The 19605-nt window shown below is 43.6% G+C and overlaps 1 long non-coding RNA gene across 3 annotated transcripts; it reads left to right on the top strand.

The window, feature by feature from the left end:
* The first annotated feature begins 482 nt into the window (after nucleotides 1-482).
* On the top strand, nucleotides 483-17689 carry LOC138837620 (uncharacterized). 3 transcript variants are annotated; one of them, XR_011375364.1, is made up of 4 exons: nucleotides 483-569; nucleotides 5179-5332; nucleotides 8210-8351; nucleotides 15807-17689. It is a non-coding gene; the product is annotated as an uncharacterized lncRNA (long non-coding RNA). The 3 variants fall into 3 exon arrangements; XR_011375365.1 differs by lacking the exon at nucleotides 15807-17689 and adding an exon at nucleotides 14683-14762; XR_011375363.1 differs by lacking the exon at nucleotides 15807-17689 and having other exon boundaries at nucleotides 8210-14676.
* The last annotated feature ends 1916 nt before the right edge of the window (nucleotides 17690-19605 follow it).

The raw sequence follows: 19605 nt of genomic DNA, 5'->3' as shown, positions 1-19605 counted from the left end.
CTTGTGGAAGAGACACCTAGGTGGTAAACAAGCAAATTAATAAATATGACAGTGGTTATTGGAACTGCGGACTTTTTGTTGTTGTTGTTGTTTTGTGCCAGTACTGGGGTGTGATCACAGAGCCAGAGCATTTTTGCTTAGTTCTGCTTAAAGGTTGATGCTCTACCATTTGAGGCCCATCTCTATTTCTGACTTTTGGTGGTTAATTGGAGGTAAGGTCTCACAGACGTCTCAGGTTGTTTTCAAACTGCCATCCTCATATCTCAGCCTCCTGAGTAGCTAGGATTCCAGGTGTGAACCACTGGCACCCAACAATTAAGAATACTGTTAAGGAACTAAACAGACCACTTACTATAAAAGTGGTCTCTGAAAAGCACATAAGGTGAAGAGAAACCCTTTTTCTTTCCAAAGGTTTAAGTCTGCTGAGATCAACCAACTGGAGACAAAGATATACTCATCCTATTTTGTAGTTGGAAGAACCATAGGAGGTGATCAACCCACAATCCAATGAGATTTAAAAACAGAAATCACTTCACCTATGCTCTGCACCATGGAGTTGGGGAGTATAGGTAATTTAGAGGGATGGTAAATGATTTTTAGGTAAAAAGAGCAGTATTTGCACTTTGTCAGAGAACCACGAGACAGGTAGGTACAGAGAACAAAGGTAGGTTTATTGCTGGGAGGGGGGCTGGCAAGACCCCTTCTCACAGGGTAGCAGTGAGAAGAATCATCTGGTATTTTCTGAGGTGACCTGTATAACCTAGGAGGATTAAGAGGTGATACAAGTGACTAGGAGGTAGTGACCCTGGTGAGGGCCAGGGGCTTCATCATGGCAGACTAGGCTGCTGTCCAAATAATAGATAAGAGGCCCTGCATCTGCCCAGACCTGAAGGTCACACTAAGGGGCTCTTGTTGCCTTATATGGTTGTAGCTGCTCCAGAGAAATGCCATCTTAAGTTTGTGGAGGCTGATTATTTACTGTGTTTTTAAATGGGCCTAGTGTTGCCTAAGAAGGGAGCATGCTCAGCTGTGGAGAGGAGAAGGAGTGTATTAAACTATGGGAAGGGAGCTCATTTTGCTAACATAGGGAGTCTGGGACAAGGTTCCCATAGGCTGTGGGGGAGGTAGTGACAGGCTCTGAGAACATGGGGACAGAATTTTCCTAGGAATAAAACTTTCTTACTTGGCAGATAAATCTCAAGGAGTCCCTGGAGCTGCTCTAGAAAAATAGATAAAAGGTGGACATTGGTAGCTCATGCCTATAATCTTAGCTAATGTGGAGGCTGAGATCTGAGGATCACAGTGTGAAACCAGCCTAGGCAGAAAAATCTGTGAGACTTTTCTCTCTGTTTAACTATTAAAAAGCCAGAAGTGGAGGTGTGGTTCAAGAACAGCAGAGTTGAGGAAAAATGACAAGTGAGAGCACAAGGCCTTAAGTCCAAGCCCAAGTACCAGTATCCATTTAAAAAAAAAAAAGATGTGAATAGACTCCTGTCTTGAAAAAAACAGGAAAAGGCAGTACTGGAAGTATGGTTCAAGTGGTAGTGTACCAGTCTTTGGTAGAGTACCAGCCTAGCAAGCAAAGGCCCTTGACAGTTGAAACTGTAGTAGGTACTATCAAACCATTCTTTCAAACTTCTTTTTTTTTTTTTTTTTTTTTTGGGTCCGGTTGTGGGGCCTGAACTCTGGGCCTGGGCGCTGTCCCTCAGCTCTTCAGCTCAAGGCTAGCACTCTACCACTTGAGCTACAGCACCACTTCTGGCTTTTTTCTTTTTGCTTATGTGGTGCTGAGGAATCGAACCCAGGGCCTCAGGCATGCAAGGCAAGCACTCTACCACTGAGCCATCTTCCCAGCCCCTCTTTCAAACTTCTTTAGAATGCAGAATAGAGAATATTGTAGAGTGGTTAGAGTGTGGGATCATTCATTACCCTCCTTTCATGTCAGCCCTGACCCCTTCCTTCCTTCCCTCCCCTTCCCTCCATGCCTTCCTTCCTCTGTCTCTTTTTTGGTTGTACTAGCATTTGAAGTCAGAGCCTGCTGCTTACTATTCAGTTGCTCTACTACTTGAACCCTGCACCAGCCCACTTTCTGAGCCTTTCTGAACCTCAATGCCCTTATCTGTAAAATGAGGACAATTATCTCTGAGCTCTATAATTTGGAGTATTTTCAGGAAAATTTTATAAGAATAGTTGAAGTAATAGATATGAAAACACCTAAATGCTTAAGAGCATTATTGATGAGAAGGAGCACATCTTTTTTTTAATACATTTTTTATTGTACAAATGCTGTACAGAGGGGTTGAGTTACATGAGTAAGGTAATGCGTACATTTCTTATCAAGCATTGCTGCCTCCTCTTTTGCTTTTCCCCTACCATCCCTTCCTTCCCACCTCCACAAATACGCTCCATAACCCCCACACCCCCTACCCATGCCTAAATTGTAAAGTTCATTTTTCAACATAGTGTCTTGTACATCTCATTGTTACAATGGATCAACCTGTATCCCTATTTAAATATTTTGTTTTTTCCCTTTCCCTCCCCAAATTAGAAAACTGTATATACAAGATACAGGGCATTGACATCAAATACAGTGAAAACAGGGGGTATACCTTGGGGGAAGAACATACAAAGAAACAAAAAAAAAATCACATGGTACATTATAAATACGTTAGAAACCATAGCAAGAAAGAAAAAGACAAAACTTGTGTCCCTATCTTGGGGTTCATTTCGCTTGACATCATCTTATTTGGTCATATGTACATAGCTTTTGACCTTTTCTGCTTGTCCCTGACATATACTAGTTATTGTAAGTAAGGAAACCATGGGACCTATGTTTCTTTGGGCCTGGCAAGAAGGAGCACATCTTCACTCCAGATTTATCCTTTGTGTCCTGGGCTTTTTTTTTTTTAACTTTTTTTGGCTTTGATAATTGGCTTTGATAATTGGATGCTCTCAGATGAGATTTCCTGGTGTCAGGTTAAATCCATGTTGCCTTACAGGTGGGTGGGCAGGTGGGTGGCCTGTTCTAGGATTTGTCCTAGTTTAGCAGCAGTGGTGTTCCAAGGAAATGAAAAAGAAATGAATTTAGGCTGCTCCTGCAAGAGTCTGTGTTACAGGAAGCTCAGCAAAAAGGACATGGTGTCTGCTATCTCTGCTGGCTTCTTAGAGACAGTGTGTGGCACCAAAGCCCTGGTGCTGGGTTATCCTGCACATCACCAGTGGCACTGAGAGCACATTGTAGCTCTTTTCTCATTGATTGATTGGAGCTGGTACTGGGGCTTGAGCTCAGGGCTTCCCACTTAGCTTTTTGCACATTACTAGTTCTCTCCTACTGGAGCCACACTTCTACTTCCCAGAGATTATGGCTTTTTCAGAATGCTACTCCAGTCAGTCTTTGTACCCCAGCCCTTCTTCACCTCTGGCATTGTGTAGCAGTCACTCATCAATCTGTGACTGGTCAAGTGCCTGCCATGTTTCTGAAAAGGACAATCAAGATGTCAGGGTGTTCCCCCATCTCTGCCCTCAGGGCTAGGCATCAAGGCTGGGCTGTTACAGTGGACCAGAATGGCAAGACCCGATGGAAATACTCCCCAGGATACATTGGGGAGAATACAATTGAAGCTCCTAGCTAGCAGGTGCTAAGCTGAGTTGGGTTTGATTTCTGTCTTCAGAACTAGAGAAAGCAAGTATAAGCAAATATATGGAGAAGCAATAGTGCTTGGGGCATTGGTGAGAAAAAGGTTGCAGGCAGAGTAGCTTCTCCCACCCAGGCTTGGCTGGAACTCAAACTCATGTGGTTGTACGCCTGTTGCAGGACCCCCACCAAGAAGATCACTTCAAAAGCAAGGCTTTATTCAGGTGGGCTGCAGCTCCGGCTTTGTCCCACACACTGACTCAGCAGAACTTAGGAGGAAGCCCCGAGCTGAAATTTCACAGTGTTTATAAAGGCAAAAACTACAAAGGGATAAAAGGAGAAGAAAAAAAAGAAATCACAGACTGACAAATTTAAGGCAACAAGAGGTGTCAGCAGGGCATTCCAAGGCAATAAGGGGTTGTAGGGAGTTATCAAACTGGCTGGGTCTTAAAGGGCATTCCAGAGCAGTTAAAGCTTAGCAGGGAGTTTCCTGGCTAGTTGGGTTCTGATAAGCTGTAGCTGGGATAATTGGTGGTCTGGGTTTGTTCACAGGGTCTGTTTATCTTGGGCCAGCTTGGTCATCTCCTGAAGTTTGTGGGGACCCAAGGCCAGCTATAGTACAAAGTGGGGCCTGACTTCAAAGTAGCTTTGTTCAAGTAATCTATGGTTTAGCAGTTTCAGCACAAACAAGACGGTTTCTGCAATTCAGGTGGGCCTAAGGTTAATATGAGCAGCAGAAGGGTTACTGCTTCTAAACGAAGCCACTTTTAACTCTTCAATGTCTCATATCCACACTAGCCCCTTCCATATCCCAGGATAGTTCTTGTGTCCTGGATTCCTCTTCCCTCACTCCCTCCCTTCTTCCCTTCCTCCCTTCCTCCCTTCCTCCCTTCCTCCCTTCCTCCCTTCTTCCCTTCCTCCCTTCCTCCCTTCCTCCCTTCCTCCCTTCCTCCCTTCCTCCCTTCCTTCCTTCCTTCCTTCCTTCTTTCCCTCCTCTTCCCTCATCCCCTTGCCCCCTCTCCCCTTCCCATTTCCTTCCTTCCTTTTTTTCCCCTTCTGGAGTTGAGACTAGAACTCCAGGCATCACTTTGTCAACCAAGCTTTTTTTCTCAAGGCTGATGTTCTCCCACTTGAGCCACACCTGCACTTCCAGCTTTTTTTCTGTTTCATTGGAGATAAGAGGCTCATGGACTTTTCTGAAGAGACTGCCTTTAAATCATGATTGTCAGCCTTCAGCCTCCTGACTAGCTTGGATGACAGGTGTGAGTCACCAGTACCAATCTAGCTCTACTTTCTTTACCAGTTCAATCTAATCCATAACTTTTAACACGCTGAGTTTGGGTGGTGGCCAGTGTCATATTCACCATAGGCCTGAGCCCCCTTCCTTCCACTCTGAGAATCTCTTAACAGTTGGCCATCTGATATATTGGTGGATCCTCCTCTTCGGTGGTGCTGGGGATCTTGCAATGGGACAGTCCAGATGGGGTGACATGTCATCACTTACTGATGTATTCTGACAGTGCCTTAATTTCATATTTTTTAAGGAGCCTCTCCCTGCCTTCCAGCAACTCAACACTGGATCCCACAAAACTGGCTCCAGCCTCAGTGATGGCTGTGATTCTTCTTGCCTGGTGCCTTCATGGTCTGCAGAGGTGTCAGGAGCCAGCAGCTGAAGAGCAGTCTGCAGCTTTGAATGAGGTGATGTACAGATTACTTACTCCTCAAACTCTTTCTGTACCTAAGTGTGTAACTTTAGCATGCATTTCAGTGCACTTTTTTTTTTTTTTGGTCATGGAACCTGAATTCTGGGCCTGGGCACTATCCCTCTGCTTTTTTTTTTTTTTTTTTAATATTTTTTTATTGTGAAAATACCGTACAGAGGGGTTAGAATTACATGAGCAAGGTAATAAGTACATTTCTTATCAAGTATTGTTGCCTCCTCCTTTGTTTTTCCCCTCCCATCCCTGCCCTCACATCTCCTTATCCCTCAGATCTTCATCTCAAGGCTAGTGCTCTGCCATTTGAGCCACAGTGCCCCTTTTGGCTTTTTCTCTTATGTGGTGCTGAGGATCAAACCCAGGGCCTTATGCATGCAAAACCAGCACTCTACCACTGAGCCACCTTCCCATCCCCTCATTGCACATCTTAAAATGCAACTTGTAGTATTTGAGGCACAAAAATGGTGTTTACTCTGAATTCTAAGATTCCTAAATAGTTAACTTATTTATGCCCCAGAAATTGATATCATTACCTCAACTAAGTAAATGACTAGTAGTATTAGCCAATAGATGAATTCAGGCCCACTGAATTTAATATCAGAAGCAATGCAGAGGCACAGAGGCTTGTAATTAGGGTGGGCGCTAGTCTCTCATGCCTGTAATCTTAGCTGTTGAGGAGACTGAGACCTGAGGATCATTGTTTTGAAGCCAGCCCAGGCAGGAAAGTCCATGAGACATTTATTTCCAGTTAGCCAAGGAAAAGCTGGAAGTGGCCAAGTGCTGGTGGCTCACACTTGTAATCCTACCTACTCAGGAGGCTGCATCTGAGGATCAAGGTTCAAAGTGAGCCTGGACAGGAGAGGCCATGAGACTCCTATCTCCAGTAAGCCACTGGAAAACCAGAAGTGGCACAGTAGCTTAAATGGTAGAGTGCTTGCCTTGAGCGGAAGAGCTGAAGGATAGTGCCCAGGCCCAGAGTTCAAGCCCCACAACCAACAACAACAAAACACTAGAAGTGGTGCTATGGTTCAATGGTAGGGTGCTAGCCTAGAGCAAAATAAGTTCCAGGGCAGTGCCAGGCCCTGAGTTCAATTTCTAGGGCTGACGCAGAAAAAGGCTTATTCTTAGTTTAACCTTCTCCTGTTGCTATCTGGAAAGTATTAATATTTGAACAAAAGGTGCTGTGTTGTCACTTTGTACTGGGCCCCTCTACCCTGTGGCTAGTCCTGAGGAAGGTTCATGTGCCTCATCCCTGCTACATTGTGTGCTTGCTCTATCATGGAATCTCGGTAAGTGTGTGGGAGTGTCAGCTGGTCCTGAAGTAGTGAGCTCCCCATCCTTGGAAGAATTCAAAGTTGAAACTGGAGGAAATTGGAATGCCAGATGGGAGGAGTTAGAGTAGGCAATCCTTAGGATCTGAGTTCCTATGAACCCTGATTGTAGGATTCTGTAACTTATCCTTCTACAATGTTACTGAATGTCAGAAAATAGAGGAGATGGGGACCGAGGAAAATGGTCTAGTGTGTAGGATTCTGCAAGTACGAGGAACTTGGAGTTATTTCCTTACTGTTGGCAGTAGTACTGGGCTGCTGACCCTCTGCTCTCCCCAATGTTATCTGTATGGGAGAAGCTCTGTTCTAGTGCTGAAAGTTCTCCTCTTGGTCAAAGGTCACAGCAGTGACACTAGAAGTGCTAGTGTCCTCCTTCTGAGGCCTAGCAATTACTTGCCCAGCACCTTTGTTTGCTAAAGAGGGGAGTGTGTGTGTGTGTGTGTGTGTGTGTGTGTGTGTGTGTGTGTGTATTTGCATGTGTGTGTGCAGTGGTAAACAGGATGGACTGGAGGGCAGGAAGAACAAATGACACTCCAGACCTCCTGCCATGTATGTGACATTCCTTCTCAATGTTGGAACTTTAGGCAAGTTATTTTCATCTCTTTTCACCTCACTTTCTGCCTCTGGAAAAGGGATCTGAGAGAATGAATTTTAGCAACTTGACTTAATTTTTAGAGATTTTCATTAATAACACAATTTATACAGCACTTTGTGTTTTTCAAAGAACTTTTCACATATGTGAGCTCACCAAAATTGTCTTAACAATGAGAAGGTGGTATTTGCACCATTTAAGTGATAAAGGAACAAAGGCCAAAAAGACAGTGGGTGGCAAAACTAGGCCTCTATGTCCACCATTTCATATAGGGATCTTGGCTATTTTCTAAAAGTTTATCCTTTTGTTCATTGAGCTAATAATGACAGGTTCCCATAATGTGATACTCACATAGTCCCTAGGCTGCTCCTGTGCACAAGGATTGTTTTTCTAAGACAGGATCTGTCTATGTAGCCCATGTTTACCTCATACTCTTAGTGTTCTTCTTGCCTCTGTTTCCTGAGTACCACAATACATGGCCACAGGGATGGTTTTTGCTGAGGTCCTCCATCCTTCTTTGGTCTGCTTTGACTGGGAATGTAGCAGGGTGAGAGCCATGCCCTGAGTTCTAAAGTTAGATACCTTCTGTTCACATCTCCCAATTTGTCCTGTAGCTGAGTGGCCTGGACAAATGACCTTTTGGGACCTGATTTTTTTCATGTGTAAAAGAATGGTAAACTTAGCTTCTTTCATGCAGGGCTGGTGCTATACCACGAAAGCTATACCTCTACTTCCTACATTTCTTTCTAGTTAATTAGAGATAAGAGTCTCATAGATTTCCCTGCCTGCATTGGCCATGAACCATAATTTAATGATCTTAGCCTCCTGAGTAGCTAGGATTACAGGTATGCGCCACTAGCATTGGGATATTAGGCATATTTTTTAAATTAGCTTTTAGGCTTGGAATTGTAGGCTTCTTTGGTTTTCTTTTTAGTATCTGCCTGAAGTCCCAGGGAGCCCCTGTGAACCTACTTGAAAGAAGATCTCATCACTTAAAAAACAAAACAAAAAAGAGAACCACCAGGAAAAAAAAAACACCCTGCATAACACCTCTGTGAACATGGGAGAGCAAAGAAGTAAGTTATGACATCCACTTCTTGCTGCCATTTGGTATTTTGCAAACTGCCACTGCTATTAACAGTCACTTTTGAGTATTTATGATCTTGCAGTTAGTTGGAGCACTTTGATTCTCATAAGAAAAACAGGTTCACATTTAGAAAATGTGCCCTACAAGTAGCTGAGATCCCTCAGGGAGGCTGATGGATGGGGCCCACACAGGGGAAGGAAATGCAGCCACCTCGCCAGCCTGCAGAACTTTGCCTTTTCCACACACCCTAGTTGGAAGCTGTTTTTGTTTGTTGTGGTGGTGGTTGTTTGTTTTTGTGTTTTTTTTCCAGTCTTGGTATTTGAACCCTGGACCTGGGTGCTGTCCCTTAGCTCTTCAGCTCAAGGCCAGCACTCTACCACTTGCTGCTTCCAGCTTTTTCTGTTTATGTGGTGCTGAGGAATTGAACCCAAGTTCTCATGCATGTGAGGCAAGCACTCTATTACTGAGCCACCTTCCTAGCCCCTTGAAAGCTGTGTGTTTATGTCTGGATCCTTACCCTGCCAGGGATGGACTTTCTGTGTGGCCCTGGCATAGTGTCCCATGGCAAAAGGACATGTAGCTAAATACCAAACCACTTTCCACACATATGTCCTTGCACCACACCAGCCACAATGCTAGCAAAGACCAGAAGCTGGTCTTTGAATTTATCCCAGAGTCCTAAACTGGTTCTTGGTGTGTGCAGGATAGAAGGGAGAGTTTTGGATCTGGCCAGTGTTGAAGCATCAGCCCAAGTAGAGCACCAGATCCTAAACTAGAAATTGGGAAAACACTGGCTCCCACTTTGGGCCTCAGTTTTGACTCTCGCTACATGATGCTCTGAGGTCCATGAGGTGCTTCAGTGCCAAATTATACAGGACTTGTGTTCAAGAGAAGTTGGGGTTTCCAGAGAAGGAGAATTGCATTTTAGGATTATTAGTTGTTTTTTGGTTGTTTTGGTGGTGGTCGTGAGGCTTAAACTCTTTGCCTGAGCGCTGTCCCTGTGCTCTTCAGCTTAAGGTCAGCGCTCTACCTCTTGAGGCACAGCACCACTTCTGAGAATTGCATTTCAGTGACAAATTTACAAAGGTCTTGTCACTGTACATGTAAAGAAAGCATCATCAGCTTGTCAGTGAGAATCTTTTCACCAAGTGGATATGAGGGAAGGTTGGGGTTCCTGCTCTGTCTGTGAGACTTTAGCTGGGCTCTGGGTCTTCTCAGGCTTGTTTCTACTTCTGTAAAATCCTTCCAGGAAACCTCTTCACATTGAGTTGCTATGGCTTCTTGGGCTCCTCTTGGCTGTGACAGCTTCTGACACTGCCCTTGTTTGGGGGCAGCTTGGATGGTTTTGAGGAGCCCTAGTCAGACATGCTTTAGAATCTGTTGGGATTCATCTCATGTGTTTTTGATTTTAGATTGAAGTTCATGGATTTGGGAGGAGAAAACCAGAGAAGTAAATGCCATTCTTAGCACAAAGTTGATGTATTTTCACTGTCAATTTGACCTTGATCACCTAGTCCGTGGGCCTTCATAGTTCTCCAATGCCAAAAATCTTTTTCTTCCTTTTTTAAACTTTACTCCCCCCCCCCCCCCACCTCCCAATCTATCTCTTTCTGTGTCAGTACTAGAGCTTAAACTCAATGCCTGGGTGCTGTCCTTTAGCTTTTTCATTCAAGGCTGGTACTCTACCACTTAAGCCATACCTCCAATTTAGGGTTTTGCTGATGCATTAGAGGTAAGGGTCTCTTTGATGTTTCTGTTTGTGTTGGATTTGAACTTCTATCCTTAGATCTCAGCTTCCTGCATAGTTAGGCATGCCCATCTCTTTTGAGAAGACCTGGTGATGTAACATATTATTGACTGTTTGCTGTGCACCTGGTAAAGTGTTGTGTGGCAGGGCTATGAAGACACTCAAGACATCATCTATGCTCAAGTATCCCAAGAATGAACTGCAGCTCAGATGTGTGCAACAGCGCTCTCAGCGCACTGGGGAATGTGCATTGATAGTGTTCATAGGACTTCAAGGAAGTTAGTTACCTGACCAGGCTTTCCAATTTCCTGATTTTGTGCTTTAAGTGAATTTCCATGATTCCCTTCCATTTCCTTCAAACCATAATATTTTTTTTTGGTTGGTTGTGAGGCTTGAACTCTGGGCTGGGACACTGTCCTTGTGCTCTTCAGCTCAAGGCGAGAACTCTACTGCTTGAGCCACAGTGCCACTTCAGGTTTTCTAGTGGTTTATTGGAGATAGTAGTCACACGGACTTTCCTTCCTGGGATGGCTTTGAACCTCGGTTCTCAGATCTCAGCCTCCTGAGTAGCTGGGATTACAGGCAGGAGCCACCAATGCCTGGCAAACCATAACATTTTAAATGTTACAAGAGAGAGAGAAAATTACAGAAGCTAGCATATTTCTTTTGGAGACATACCCAGAGACTCATTATTTTTAAGCATTTTCTTAGCACTTCTTGTGTTGAAAGCATTTTTAACTCATTAATTAGTAATCCACATTAATATATAGATGGAATTAATCTATTCCAGACAGAAGTTTGTCTTGAGGAAATACAAAAAACTTAAGTACTATTCCTTTCCACCTGTATCTTCTCTCTCCTCCCCTCCACCACACTTTATCTTGTTCATTATTTAGATTATTGCTCTGATCATTACACTCTGATTGAGCGCCACAAGTGTCCTTGGAGCTTCCACAAAGTTTGGGTTGGGTGTCTTCCCACTCTTCTGGACTCCAGGCTGTACATGGGTCTGCTTTGGGGACTCATTAGCACTTGAAAATGAAATTGGCCTCATAAATAGTCATCCTCAGGAAACAACGGGCTCTCCCATTTTTATTTTAGTTGCATTCAGCTGAAAACCTCTTAGCTTGTATTCTTGTTTGAGGAGAGTTTTTTTTTTTTTCCTCCTTTTTTCCTTCTTGCGGATCCTAGGGCTTGAATGCAGGGCTAGGTCTTAAATGCAAGGCCAGGAGATTTTGTTTGTTTGTTTTTCCTCAAGGCTGGTGTTCTACCACTTGAGTCCCAGCTCCACATCTGGCTTTTTGGTGGTTATTTGGAGCTATGTGTCTCAAAGACTTACCTTTCTTTCTGAGCTGGCTGAAAACCATGATCCTCAGATCTTAGCCTCCTGAGTAGCTAGGATTTCAGGTATTAGCCACTAGTATCTGGCTAGGAGGTTAGTTTTTACCTTCAGAAAAAAAATCTCCATAACATGACTACCATTTATGTCTCTCTTTGGAACAAGGGCTCCCCTGTCCTTGTATTTGATCAAGATGATAATTTTCCACCTTGTACAGATAAGGAAATTGAGGACCATGAGGAGCAATCTCAAGATTGGTAAAAGTCAGAGCTGATATACATCTCCAAAGCTCTCCCCTTCCTATATTTCTTTGGTTCACCATTCTGGGCCTTCCCAGTGTGGTGCTCATGTTCACCCACAGTGGGCTGTCTGCCTTCCTCTGCTGCTGGCCTCTGGTGGGAGAAGCTTGCAGAGGATGTGATGGTCTCCTGATTATACTCTTGTCTTCATTTTGTCACCTGGTGATCTGTTTCAGGAGCTGCCTGTCTATGGCCCCCCCGTCCTCTTCCTTCCTTCCTGTCCTGGCACAAAGGAGCCACTCTTGGTACTAAGATCGCTGTGAAATCAGATATGTAGAGAATCAGCCTATTGTCCATGTGGGGTCATAGATCTGAGGATTCTATCCCTGACCTCTGGGAGCTCTTAGTGTTATCAGAGAAGAGCTGCCTTGTACTCCTGGAGTCCCCTTCATTAGCTCCTTTTCTTTCTGCCCTTACAGGTCATGCCTGTTTCAGTAAGTAGTTATTATATGCCAGGTCTCATGCTCACAGACTGCTATCTGTGACAACCTACTCATTAGGAGGTGAAATCATTGTTCCTCTTACCAGATAGGGAATCAATTGTTTAAGGGCTGGGCGCCAGTGGCTCATACCTGTAATCCTAGCTACTCAGGAGGCTGAGATCTGAGGATCATGGTTCAAAGCCAGCCCAGGCAGGAAAGTCCATGATGCTCTCATCTCCAATAAACCACTAGAAACCCAGAAGTGGCACTGTGACTCAAGCAGTAGAGCACTTGCCTTGAGCTGAAGAGCTGCGGGATAGTGCCCAAGCTCAGAGTTCAGGACCCCTGACCAAAAAATAAATAAATAAAAATAAATAAATAAATAAATAATAAAGAATCATTTAAGGAAGGGGCTAAGAAAAAGAAAATACAGCTAAGAAAAAAAGAGAGCAGCAGAGATTCCTAATCTCCATATCTAATAGATATAAAAAACATTCAAAAAAACATTCAAAAAACAGATTGTACCCAGGTGCGGGTGGCTCACCACTGTAATCCTAGCAATTCAGGAGTCTGAGATCTGAGGGTCCTGGTTTGAAGCCAGCCTGGAAAGAAAAGTCTGTGAGGCTCTTTATCTCCAATTAACCTGCAAAAAGCCAGAACTGGAGGTATGGCTCAAATGGTATAGCACTAGCCTCGAGCAGAAAAAGCTTAAGGAAGGGCTAGGAAGGTGGCTCAGTGGTAGTGCGCTTGTCTTGCATGCATGAGGCCCTGGTTCCATTCCTCAGCATCGCATAAGTAAAAAAAGAAAAAAGCCAGAAGTGGTGCTGTGGCTCAAGTGGTAGAGCACTAGCCTCGAGCAGAAAAAGCTTAAGGAGGGGCTAGGAAGGTGGCTCAGTGGTAGAGCGCTTGTCTTGCATGCATGAGGCCCTAGTTCCATTCCTCAGCACCACATAAGTAATAAAAGAAAAAAGCCAGAAGTGGTGCTGTGGCTCAAGTGGTAGAGTGCTAGCCTTGATCTGAAGAGCTAAGGGACAGTGCACAGGCCCAGAGTTCAGGCCCCATGACCAGACCCAAAACAAAAAACAAAAACAAAAAAGCTTAGGGATAGTTCAGTCCCCAGTTGAGTGGGGCTCAGTGTCCCAGCTCTGAGTTCACTCTCCAGTACTTGCACCAAAATAGGAATAATATTAATAATTACTTAAGAAGGAACAGGAAATACTTAGGATGTGGTAGATGTTTGAATCCTGAAGCTCCCTGTTGAGTTGCCTTGTTTCCCTTGTAGTACTGTTGCAGTGGTGTGTGTGTGTGTGTGTGTGTACACAAGTAACCCTATTAGTTATTTTATTGTGACCGTTAGGACCCATGAGCAAGAACTATTATAAGAAAACAGAAGTGTTGAACAATACGCTGTAAGCTACAACAGTAGATGGCCAAGCCAGATGGACCCCAGGTATCATTGATTCTGGACTGTGCACAGTTAACCAATCACAGACAGTATTGGCTCCTTGGTTAAACCCCAGAGAAAAAGCTGCTTTGCTAGGGATGCTGCAAGATAGACTGGCCAAGTGAATATCCTGTGTTAAAACAGGGAGAGGCAAGTCAGTAAGGTGAGGGCTATGCAATGCTCTGAAGGAAATGGGCATAAGTGAGAGCACCTGTCCTAAAGGGGCTTGTGGTATTAGTCTTTCCCCACACCACCATCCTAGAAGTTGTCCCTCAGCTTTTTGCTCAAGGTTAGCACTCTGCTACTTGAGTCATAGCTCCACTTCTGGCTTTTTTGTTGCTTTATTGGAGATAAGGAGCCTCATTGACTTTTCTGCCTAGGATGGCTTCACAGCATGGTCCTCAGATCTCAGCATCCTGATTAGGATTACAGGCATGCGCCATGGGCACCCATCTATAATGCTGTTCTTAATGGCAGTGGCAGTCAGACAGGGCCTTCATCCATGTCTTATATGGTCTCATCCTAATAGGTACTGTCCTCAGGCTAGAGTGTAGGGGACTGACTGGAAATCTCAGGCCTGGCCACAGTGACAATTGAGTGAGTTACATTTCTTGAATTTGGATGCAGGCCACCTGCTTTGCTTCTTGGGTTTCTGCTTTCAAGTGCTCTGCTGGACTATACCTGGGGTCTCTGGTGAGACGCCTGGGTGAATGTGGGCACTTTTCAGAATGGCTTAGAAGCAGCTCTTGGTGGCTTTGCAGCTTGGCTTTCATTTCTGGCATGACAGTGCATTGGGAAGGTTCTGGATCGAGTCAGGCTTAGCTTTGGGCTCAGTCTCTGCCACATGCTAGCTCTTTCTTCCATTCCAGATGAGTCACTGTCCATCTTAGGCTGCCCTGTCCTGTCTCCTCCTCATATACCTGTCTCTGACTTGGGGCCAGGGATCTGATGAAGAAATTCTCTTCAGACAAATAGAGATTCCCTGGAAGGAAATGGATCATGTAAAGCTGGTTTCTCCACTGGCAGTTGTTCAATTTTATTTCCCTTTCATTTTTCTTCCTCTTCTCAGGGATCACTGCCTCTAAGAACTTGATAGCAACTAGACTTAGATGGTTAAATGTAAATTGGAGCTGGCTTCTGAAACTCCAGGTGAGTTTCTTCAGGCCTGGGAGATTTTTCAGAGCCCTACGCACATAATGCATTTTAGCCTTTATTTTATTTTTTTAACCTATATTTTTCTTCTTGTATTACTTCTAGATGCCTTTTATTTTCCCTTAGGACTCAAGCATAATTTTGGTTGCTTTTAGGTGTAATTTTAGAAGGCCTAACTCATTTCAGTGAGAGGAAGATTTATTATTTCACATAATAATAACCACAGTGGGGCTGGGGGGTTATCCAGGGGAAGGGTGCAAGCCTGGCACGTGTGCAAGGCCCTGAGTTCAGTCCTCAGCCCTGGCAAAAAAAAAAGAAAAAAAATAATAACCATAGCACAAGGGAGACGGTAGAATTCATTAATTCAGTGGCTCAGTACTGTCTTCTTTTTTTGTCTTTTGTTTTGTGAGCCATGGGGCTTGAACTCTGGGCCTGGGCTTTGTCCCTGAGCAACTCAGCTCAAGGCTAGCACTCTACCACTTTAGCCACAGGGCCACTTCTGATTTTCTGGTGGTTTATTGGAGATAAGAGTTTCACAGGTTTTCCTGCCTGGGCTGGCTTTGAACCATGATCCTCAGATCTCAGCTTCCTGAGTAGATAGGATTACAGGCCTGAGCCACTGGCACCTAGTCTGTCTTCTTATATTTATATTCCTACCATCTTTTGAATTGACCATACTGAGTATATTCTCCACAGGCTAAAGTTCATCATCCCAAGTTGGCAGTTGCAGCACCAGACATCCCATGTAAACACAGAAACCAACAGAATGGATGATGAGACAAAATTGGGATTTGTTTGCAAAGAGGACTGAGAAGTGACCACTGAGGTGGTATCTATCCTTGATGAGAAACATATACCTTTTCTCTTTTGCTTGACAGGTTAAGAACAAATATCTTGTCATGGCATAATGAGATTACATACTGTGCCCTCAACTATTATTTCCTCATTTTATTTCCTTCTGCTCTCTACACTAGAAGGCCAAACAAGACCACTAGCTATTGTCAGAACTATGTACACCTCATTTTTACCTCCTTGTTCTAGGCAGGATGAGCCTGTGCCTGAACCACACCCTGCCCATGTGGCCTGCCCTGCAGCTGTAGCATAAGACAAAAACGGCTAGAGTCAACAGTACTAGCAGAGCCTCTCCCTTGTTCCCTCCCAAGTATGTATTTTGAAAACAATCTTTTTATTTTATTTTTTTAAATTTAATTTAATTTTATTTGTGAACATACTGTACAGAGGAGTTACAATTACGTGGGCAGGATAATGCGTACATTTCTTACCAAGCATTGCAGCCTCCTCCTTTGTTTACCCTTCACATCCCTTCCCAGCCTCCCCCCTCCCCCCCAATCTTTTTATTTTTATTGCAAGATAAATCAGAAAATATAGCTGGCACTGTTGGGTTATGCTTGTAATCCTAACTCATCAGCAGGCTGAGATTTTAGGATTAAGTTTCAAAGCTAGCTTGGGCAGGAAAGTCTGTGAGCCTCTTCTCTCCAACAAACCATCAAAAAGCCTGAAGTAAAGTGGTGGCTCAAGTGGTAGAGTGCCAGCCTTGAGCGAAACAGCTAAGAGCCAGTGCCCAGGTCTTGAGTTCAAGCCTCAGAACTGGCACTCCCACTCAGGATCCATCCAGGATCCTGCTTTCCCTTGATCTGTCAGCCCTCCTCTGCCTCCTCCAGTCTGTGACATTTCCACTGTCTTTTCTTTAGTATGAGCTTGACACTTTTGAAAAGGGCAGCTACTGATCCTGTGGGAAGCCTCCCAGTGTGACTTGGGTGGGTGTTTTTTTACTTTGGCTGGTCCTGGGATTTGAACTCGGGGCCTGGGTGCTCTCTTGGAGCTAGTTCTAGGCTATCACTCTACCACTTGGAGCTACAGCACCCACTTCTAGTTTTCTGGTGTTCACTGGAGATATGAATGTCACAGACTTTTCTCTCTGGGCTGGCTTTGGACCAACATCCTCAGATCTGAGCCTCCTTATTGGCTAGAATTCCATGGGTGAGCCACTGGAACCCAGCTAGGCATATTGGTTTCTTTGTTTGTTTGTGCCTAATTTTATAACTGAATGAGAAAGCTCAGTTATGTCATATCAATTTCTGGTGTCTCATTGCCTGGATGTATCTTTGGTCATCTACTTAAGGTGATCCTTGTCAGTATTTTTCAGGATGAGGCCACTGTTTCTTACATGGTAATTGGCAAATAATCTGAGTCTATAGTTCAATTGCAAAGAGATTTTCTTCAAAGGGTATCTCTGTGCAGGTTTAGCTTAGGAAACAGATGGGAACCAGATGCTTTGGTTGAGATGGACATGGGCCAGGTTGGTATTCCAGCAAGATCTTCTGCCTCATCTCTAAATGGCCCAGCTTGTGAAGTGCCTCAAGTTCTGTTTGAGAACCTAGCCTGATGTTGGAGATTTGCCTATAAGCTTTTCTGCAAGATAGTTTCCTTCCAAACTGACATTCACAAAGTGAGTTAGCTTTAATAGGCATCAGCAGTGGCTATGTGCTGCCTGGGTGCATGGTATTCCCCAAGTTGAGGTCGGCAGGAGCAAGGTGCTGGTAAGCCTTGATTGCTGAGAAGGGTAAAGGAGGGAAAAGGCAGCCTGATGGTAGGAGTGAGAGACACAAAGCATATGCATTTTGGTTCCTTAAAAATATGAATCCCTTTGGCTTATTTTTTCTTAATTTACTGGCATATTTCTCTTTTCCAATTCATCATAAAGTACCCAGAAAACTTAGGAAACCATTAAATAATGCAATTGCACTTTCACCTACCTGTTATTTATTTATGTTTGCTGCGAGATGATGAATTTATTGAGAGTAGAGTATCTACATTCCTTCTACTAATAATATTAACAGTATAAACAATATAAACTCTTTGTCTTCCATCCTAACACATTCTAGATGATCTTTTATTTTCTTTTTTGGTTGGTTCTGGGGCCTGAACTCTGGTCTTGGGTGCTGTCCCTCAACTCTTCAGCTTAGGGCTAGCACTCTACCACTTGAACCACAGTGCCACTTCGGGCCTTTTCTGCTTACGTGGTACTGAGGAATTGAACCCAGGGCCTCATGCATGCAAGGCAAGTACTGTACCACTGAGCCACCTGGCCAGCCCCTCTAAATGATTTTTAATCATGTAGATTCAAATTTAGATGGTGTTGACCAAAGTATAGAGATTTCCATTGTTTCCTGTTTCAGAGTATGTCTTAATATCATATGAAGTTAAATGAATTACATTTCTACAATGATATATTTTGTATGTATTACATATAGTGCATGCATTACACATAGTATACAACACACACACACACACACACACACACACACACACACACACACACACACACACACACACACACACACACACACACACACACACACACACACACACACACACACACACACACACACACACACACACACACACACACACACACACACACACACACACACACACACACACACACACACCCTACAGCTTAGCTCCAAGGTATCTTAAAGTTGCCTTCTGATTTCATGCCTCGTGATTCTTTTTCTCCCCGGTATTTTAATGGCTCCAGGCAACTGGTATCATGTATACCTTTGAGCTTTCTCATGGATTGTTTTTATACCTTTGAACACTCTCTCTGGCATTTTCACCTGTCACTGTCTGATGTATGTCTCAATGGCAGGTATTTGCAGATGACTATGGGGCTAATCAAGTTAACATAAATGAGTGAATTGAATTCAAGTGCCAATTTTGAGGTACAGGAGCATTGCCTAAAAGGACCAGTAGCTATTTGGCATGAAGTAGTTATTAACCAGTCACTATATAGCCTTTGTTGCTAGATCTTTCAGTTTTCAAGGGAAATTGGACACTTGCACTTTTGTATGAAGACTGGTTTTTAAACATGGAACTCATTTAAAAGTTTAGGCACTATATAGATAAATTAAAAACATCTCTAGGCTAGATTTGACACTCCAAGCTCTAGACTTGTGTTTGGTTCTTTGTGTATGAATCATGTCTCCTGATTCAAATGGGTGTTTTCCTTTCTGTTAGCATTTTTGGTATGTATCTTAATTATAGTAGTGTGCTGGTCTTTCTGCCTTAGTTGTTAATAAGTTTTTAAAATCTGTTTGAAACATTTGTTGTCATATATTGGCTCTTTCCTACATGTAATCCATCTCTCTACAAAATAGTTTATACATACCTGTGTGTATGGGTGAAGGAGGGTGAAAGAGAAAGAGAGAGAGCACAAGAGAAGAGTGAAGGAAAGAGGAGGAAATACATTTATTCTCTCATGGTATTTGATTCTCCTTCTCTTCTTCTGGAAGGAATTAGATTGGGTAATTGAATTGTTGCTTAAAAGTTGATCTGAGGTGCAGGGAATGTGGTTTAGTAATAGTGCTTGCCTACCATGCATGAGGCCCGTTGTTCAGTTCCTCAATACCACATACACAGAAAAATCTAGAAGTGAGGCTGTCTCTCAAGGGTTAGAGTGCTAGCCTTGAACAAACAAAGCTCCAGGACAGTGCCTAGGCCTTGAGTTCCAGTTCCAGGACTGGCAAAAAAAATGTTAAAGTAGGAATTCAATGGATATAGCCAAATGGTGGAGCTCTTCCCTGGTATGTGTGGGGTCTTAAGTTCTATCACTAGCCCTGTAAAAAAAAAAGTAAGTGTAAAATATAAGTCAATCGTCATCTCTTTTGTCACATCAAATGTTCCAATACTAACAGAATTTTGGTATATTTATGATGAATATTTTTAATAATAGCAAAAGGCCCAGAATAGTGTTTTATACTTATAATCCTAGACACTCCAGAGAAGGAGATAGGAGGATTAAGGTTTAAGAGCAGAC

This window comes from Dipodomys merriami, unplaced genomic scaffold (assembly GCF_024711535.1).
Source record: "Dipodomys merriami isolate MVZ:Mamm:240054 unplaced genomic scaffold, mDipMer1.0.p SCAF_2712, whole genome shotgun sequence".
In the NCBI taxonomy this organism is placed as follows: Eukaryota; Metazoa; Chordata; class Mammalia; order Rodentia; family Heteromyidae; genus Dipodomys; species Dipodomys merriami.
The sequence above is the reverse complement of the archived record's forward strand: the minus strand, read 5'-3'. Positions and strand labels throughout refer to the sequence as shown.